Below are 6604 nucleotides of genomic sequence, written 5' to 3' on the forward strand. Positions count from 1 at the left end.
TTTGAGTGCAGTGTCCTTGCCAGGGAGGAGATAGAAGGGCAAGAGCTCCACCCTGTCTTTCCTTACCTGACCATGCTGAACAGAGAAGATACAACACCACCAATCATACTGGAAGGGAAGGGGGTGGCTGCTGGCTCTCTAAGGAAGATCAAGCTGCCAAGCTCTGGTTGGCTCCCATGGCTCCTCCTTGGTACTCACCTCAAGTTGGCTTCTACCTGTACCCACAGACTTGCCATCCCTGGACCTTCCCTCCTGGTGAGGCTGGACCCCGGCTGCTTTGCTTTATTAGCATAGGGTTTATGTGCCTAGATCCTTTATTGATTGAACCCCCAAACCACCTATTCCCTGTAGGCTTCCTGCCTGCGCCTGATGGGGCCATCCACTCCCCCAGGCACAGATCTTCCATGAGATACTTCAGGCTGGTAACTGAGCAATAGGAGGCAACTGAGCCCCACTCCACCTCAGCTCAGTTCACAGCACCTGTCCTTCCCCAGTGACATTTGTCCACCCAGTAGTGGATGGTAGCCAGACCACTTCTGCCCTCAGATTGGGAATTTCCTGAACAGATTAACAGTGTGTTAATCTGGCATAAGAGTCATAACTCCAAGGTCACTAGGGAGATACTGCTCCCTATGGTGGGCCCTCAAATGTTTCCTTTCTTGCTTGCTCTTCCTTCCTTCCTTCCTTCCTTCCTTCCTTCCTTCCTTCCTTCCTTCCTTCCTTCCTTCTTTCCTTCCTTCCTTCCTTCCCCTCCCTCTCTCTCTCTGTCTCTCTATTTTTTAAAAAGATTTTATTTATTTATTCATGAGACACACACAGAGAGAGAGAGGCAGAGACACAGGCAGAGGGAGAAGCAGGCTCCTTGCAGGGAGCCCGACGTGGGACTCAACCTGGGGCGCCAGGATCACCCCCTGGGCTGAAGGTGGCACTAAACCGCTGAGCCACCTGGGTGGCTCTTTCTGGATTTTATTTATTTTTTCATGACAGACACACAGAGAGAGGCAGAGATATAGGCAGAGGGAGAAGCAGGCTCCCCACAGGGAGCCTGATGCAGGGACTCATCCCAGGATCCCGGGATCAATCCTGAGCCAAAAGTAGATGCTCAACCCCTGAGCCACCCAGGTGCCCCTCGTCAAACATTTTCAACGTGAGTTCTCCTCCCATCTCCCTCCCCCTCTCACCTATACACACATTCACAAGGCTCAATTTAGCGGTCCATAGTATATTTTAGTCCTTATTTCTCCAGCTCAGATCTGTTTAAAATGCAAATAAGGAAAAGGTCATGTGGCCCCTGATTGGCATCAGCAGTTTATTCCTCAAAATAGCTGAAGCCTCAGATATCCGATTTGTCACATAAAAGGGGACAGAGAAGGAAAACTCCTAGGGCCTTAGGACCCAGCATAATAAGGGAGAACTTCAGAGTTTGGAAGAAATACCTGGGTTTGGCTTGAGAAGGATAGCTTTTTGGTTTAATTTGGTGGGAAAGAAGAGTAAAGCAGAGGTCCCTGGTGTCCAAGGAGGGCTCCCTGTGGAGCCTCAGACCAACTGAGCTTGGGCAGGAGACAGACTCATCATCTGGAGTCCCCACCCCTCAAAGGGTGCACCTCTGCAGTGATGCCCCAAAGTCCCAGGAAACCTTCAGGCTCTGTGGTACTCAGACTGAGTCAGATCTTGTTCCATGCGAGGGGTGGGGGCATGCCTCCATTCACCCAAGTCACAGGGCTAGCTCTTGCTTCCTACACAAAGTGAAGGCAGGCTTGGGAGAGTTGGGGCTGTGTGGGTGCAGGAATATTTTCAGAGAACAGTCCCTGGGATGGCCCTGGGCACTGGTCAAAGCCAGCAGGATCTTCCTGCAGGATCCAGAAAGAGGGAAGAGGGTAGAACTCCAGCAGATCATACCTTCTCCTTTTTCCCTTCTCCTGATTTTGGTTTCTTGGTGGAATGTTGGCAGCCTCTCTTCTTGGGCTATTTTTTCTCTCTCCCTGATGGCAAATCCAGTCTCCCTGGCAAACTTGCTTTGAGCAAACACTGCATTAAAATTCCCATTGAGGGGCGCCTGGGTGGCTCAGTCAGTTAAGCATCTGCCTTTGGCTCAGGTCATGATCCCAGGGTCCTAGTATAGAGCCCCGCATCGCACACCCTGCTCTGTGTAGAGCCTGCTTCTCCCTCTCCCTCTGCCTGCTGCTCCCCCTGCTTGTGCTCTCCACCCCCCCCACACCGTGTGTGTATGTGTGTCAAATAAATAAATAGAATCTTTAAAAAAATTAAATAAAACTCCTGTTGAAGCAATGTTGTATTATGCCCGAGTCCTTGGTGTGGCTGTTTGCCCAGGCAGGAGCTCCATGCTGCTCTCAAACCCCCTTGTGCCCTCACTGGTAACGTCCACCCCTGTCTCTCTTCCCATGGAGCTTCCCTCAGTGCCACAGATGCATCTTTTCACCCAACCAGCTGACCTGGTCCACTTTTCTACCTGCCCTGAGACTCCCACTTGCTTCCTTTCCATCTATTTTTCCTGAATGTTTACACTATCACGGGAAGCAGAGCTCACAGGTGTCCTGCAAGGTGGAGAGAGAGGTGAGTGAATGGGAGTGTCAGGGCAAGGGAGAGGAAAAGAATGTGCAGGGGGAGCCAGCCCCTCTCCTGGGCCTTTGCCTCAGGCCCTACAGTGCCCCTTGACCACTCTAAGGTGGTCAGCTTCTGTTCTGCTCCCAATTCCCCAGGTGCCCTGCTGGCTCTATCTCGATCTAGCAGTGAGGGTGGGCAAATACAGTGGCCGCCTCAGAGCCTGAGAAGCATGATTGGGACTTTTAGACTGAGAGGCTACAGAAAACAAAAGCCAGAGAAACATGAGAGGAAAAGGAAGGATCGAAGGGCAAGACAAAACTTATGGGAGGGAGGGAGGGATGGAGGGAGGGAGGGAGAAGTAACAAAAGGAAAGAAGAGGAAAAAAGAAAAAGAAAGAAAATTGAAGGAAAGCGGATATGGACATGACTATTTCACCTCCTGAAATCCTAACCCTGGCCTGGGCATAAAATCAGGATATCCGGCTCTGATCCATCTTCCCAAAGTAAGCTTTAGGGTGAGTCTGAAGAAAGGACTAGGGAGAGGGCCTGGACCGGGTCTTTCTCATACAGGGCAGAGCTCCTGTAGCCAATGGCCTAGCTGAGTGTTCTTAGTACAGACCAGACTCCTACAGAGACCCCAGGGGCCTAGTAAGACCCTCCCGCAAACAGAAGATGGGTGAGGCTCCTGCATTGCTTCCTCAAGCTGTGATGCGTTGGATACACAGTCCCCACATCTCAGGGAGAGGAAAGAGAAGAGATTCCAACTAGAGAATAGAAAGTAATGGGGTGAAAGGGCTGGTGGGCTGAGGACCCCAGGGAATCCGAGACTTCTCTCATGCCCTAGAGCGGTGGGAGTTCGGCCTCCTTGGCCTCGGCAGAAAAGGGAGGACCTCTCTGGGGGGTGTGCGCGGGTGGGAGGAGTCGGTGTGAAGCCTGCGGTGTTTGGCGCTGTATGGAGTTTAATATTCTTGAGAATCTAATCCAATTTGAGGCCATTAGGCCAAGTGCCAGAACAGGTTGCACGTCGGTTTTATTTCAGTAAATCCCAGTGGCGGGACAGACCGATGGAACGGGTAGGTATTGGCCCTCCACCCACCGAGTCTGCGGCTGCCCCTTTCCTGGCAGGGCATAAGGTGGCAGGTACCCAGTTCTTCGCTGTAAGGTAGGGGGTGATTTCTCTCTCTGAGCTCCTCCTTCCCTCACTTCCAATTCAATTCACAGAACGTGAAGTTAGAGTCTCAGCTTTTCCAAGAGCACCCCGGCTTCCCCTCTCTGCCCCCGCCCTGGTCAACCTCTCCACACCTCCACTAGCATCTCTAGGTCAAAGACGAATAAAGCCCAGCTTCCTGCCCGGGGTGAATCTCGCGGACCGGTCCGCTGGGAGACAGGAAGAAAAAAAAAAAAAAACACCTTAGCGAAGAGGAATGCGCTGCAAACCGGGGAGAGCAGATGTGCCTGGCAGCCCTGGCCGGGCCCAGAAAGCCGCTCCTCAGTCCCGCACCCGTGGAATTGTATTATGGTCTCCCCGGTCCAATCATCTTTTTACAGAAAAAAAAAATTTATTTTTAAATATAAATTACTGCTTTGCGAGATCAAAGTGCCGCTTTCTGGTGCATCTGGCCGAGCGGGGAGATGGGGGAGGGAGTGGGGCAGAATGGCGCAGTCCTAGTTACCCAACTTCAAAGTGTTTTCAAGAATGAATTTTGGCCAGTAGATCTTAAATTTTCTTCCTCCTCCGTCTTCGCCCGGTGCTCAGCGGGGAAGCGCGTAACTGCGCTGGTTCTGGGCGGGCGGAGAAACCTTCACCAACTCCACTCGCCTTCACCAACTCCACTCGCACTCGAGCACTCGATCGAGAGCCCCGCGGCTCCAGCCAAAGCACAGACTCCCTGACTGCGCAGGGGCACGGTGAGCAGGGAGGGCGCCGGTGGCTAATCACGGATGCTGGGGTCACCAAACACCCAAATAACCCGCGGAGACGCCACCAAATGGCCAAGTTACTACCAGGCAGCTGCCAGAGGCTCCTTGTCAGCCTCCTCTGCGCTCAGGCTGGCAAGTCCCTTGGGCTCCGCCGGAAGAACTGGGGAGAACTATGTTAGGATTCGAATTATTCCGGGGACTCAGGCCAGTCCCAGGCTTTCCAGGCAGAAGGTCGCAAAGATCTTGATTGTGGACTCGTTTCTACATGACAGGTCAACTGGGCAACTATTCAGGCCTGGTCAACTAGGCCGGGCTCCCTTGAGCCCCCTCGCGCTTTCCTTAAGTGAAGCGCGGGGCTTGGCAACGGCCAAGCCAAAATTTCGCAAGGGTGGTGGGGGGCAGCAGTGGCAGAAGCCGCGAGACAAGCGCGGCGAGTTGCAGGGCTTGGAAATGTTTGCGGCTGAAGAGGCTGAGTCCAGGTTGGGTTGGATCCCGGGGAGGGACTGGCCGCCTCTTGGCGTTGGCCGCCAGGTTATCGCGGAGCCGGGCGGCAGAGATCTAAAGGCTCGGTCCCGCGCGTCTGCTGAACCCAGCTCCGGAGCGAGGCGCGTAGGGGGACCGCCACGTCCCCACTGGGCTCCCTGCGCCCTTCGGGGCCCGCCCGGGGCAAGCCGGAAGGCTCTCGGCTGCTCCCAGACCGCTGCGGTCTTTCCTTTCCTGGAAAGACCAAGTGAGCAATATCACCTCGATTGTACTTGATCTGCGTTGTCCCTGCGTGGCCTTTTCTGACGTTTTAAATTTCAGATTTTCCTGCCAGAGTAGGACGGGTTAAAACCACGGAGAGCGCGCCGGCTTTTTTCCTACCTCGGGTCCCGCTTCTCCCCTGCCGCCCTGGGGGCTGCATCTCCGACCAGAGAGCTGGGGGCGTGGGGGCCACAGGATGCTGTTATTCTCGATTCTACGTAAGAAAACCAAGGTCCCTAAAACTTCGTTGACTGGCCCTAAGTTATTGTGAGGCAAAATTACGAAGGACCTTTTACCCAGGTCGCCTAAAAATTCTCATTCTTCCCACTCCCTAAGGGGTGATTACCCCCCGCCTCGCACTCCCTTCTCCCGCCCGGTCCCTGGAGGATGTGGCCGCGGCAGCTCCGGCGGCCGGCGCGGGCCTGTGCGCACCCGCCCTCAGAGCGCGCGCCGGGCATCTCACCTCAGCCAGGCAGGTGCAGAGGTGGCGGGCGCGGCAGGGCAGCCGTGGGTCGTCCGGCCGTAGGGCAGGAGAAGGCTGGCCGCCTCTTCCTGCTGCCCGGTGACTGAGGGGGCAGGGGGGGGGACAGGGCTGGGGGAACCGCCGTCAGCGGGCCCCGGCCCCGCCTCCCAAGCACAATATCCAGGAAACCTCGTAACTTTCCATTGTCTTAGGAGCTTCACTAAGCAAATTGTCTCTATAGCTATGGAGCCCCTTAGAAGAGCGGCTAACGGGGGGAGCGCGCTGAAGAGCGGGCCCGAGCAGGCCCGGGAGGAGCCCCGAGTCGGGAGCCCACCTGCCGGGGAGTGTGTCGGGCAGCCCAGCACCGCCTGGGCACCGCGAGGAGGGAAGCGCGCGGCGCCTGTGCTTCCCCGCGCCTCGGTCTGGGAGCTGCTCAGCCCGGCGTCGAGGCCCCCGGAGGAGGGGGTATCCAGGCCTGGACTCCCGGCTTCCGGATGGGCAGGGGGCTGGCTCCTGGGAGGGTGCGTGTTCCTCGGAAGACCTGGTGCCAGACTACCGACCCCAAGCTCCAGGTTTCCCGGATGTTGAATTTGCAGCGATCCCTCCCCACCCTAGATGGTGGTGGGTGGTGAAGCCTCCCCTTCCTTGTCAGCTCAGAAGTTACACTCCTCCCCCCAGATATTTGCTTTCCTGTCTTTGCAAGGCTTGAGTGTCCCACTTTTCCAGGCGCGCGCCTTCCTGCTTCGTGCACTACCCTTCGCCCCACCCGGCCCTCAGAGGTGGGTTCCCCAGAGGCCCAGGGACTCTCTGAACATGAATCGCCCGATCTTCTCTCACCGTATTGGGTAAAAACCAGGCTTCCTTTTCTTGGGATACAGATGCGTGTGGGCGTGGACCCGACTCACTGGACCAT

The 6604-nt window shown here is 55.6% G+C and overlaps 1 protein-coding gene across 1 annotated transcript in view; it reads right to left on the bottom strand.

Moving 5' to 3' along the window:
• The window catches only part of TBX15 (T-box transcription factor 15), a 123487-nt gene extending 117716 nt beyond the window's left edge, over positions 1-5771 (bottom strand). Inside the window, exon 1 of the mRNA XM_055312689.1 lies at positions 5692-5771. The gene's annotated coding sequence lies outside the window, so the exon portion shown is untranslated. The remainder of the gene's footprint in view (positions 1-5691) is intronic.
• Between the last annotated feature and the right edge of the window lie 833 nt (positions 5772-6604).

Source organism: Nyctereutes procyonoides, unplaced genomic scaffold (assembly GCF_905146905.1).
Source record: "Nyctereutes procyonoides isolate TBG_1078 unplaced genomic scaffold, NYPRO_anot_genome, whole genome shotgun sequence".
NCBI lineage: Eukaryota > Metazoa > Chordata > Mammalia > Carnivora > Canidae > Nyctereutes > Nyctereutes procyonoides.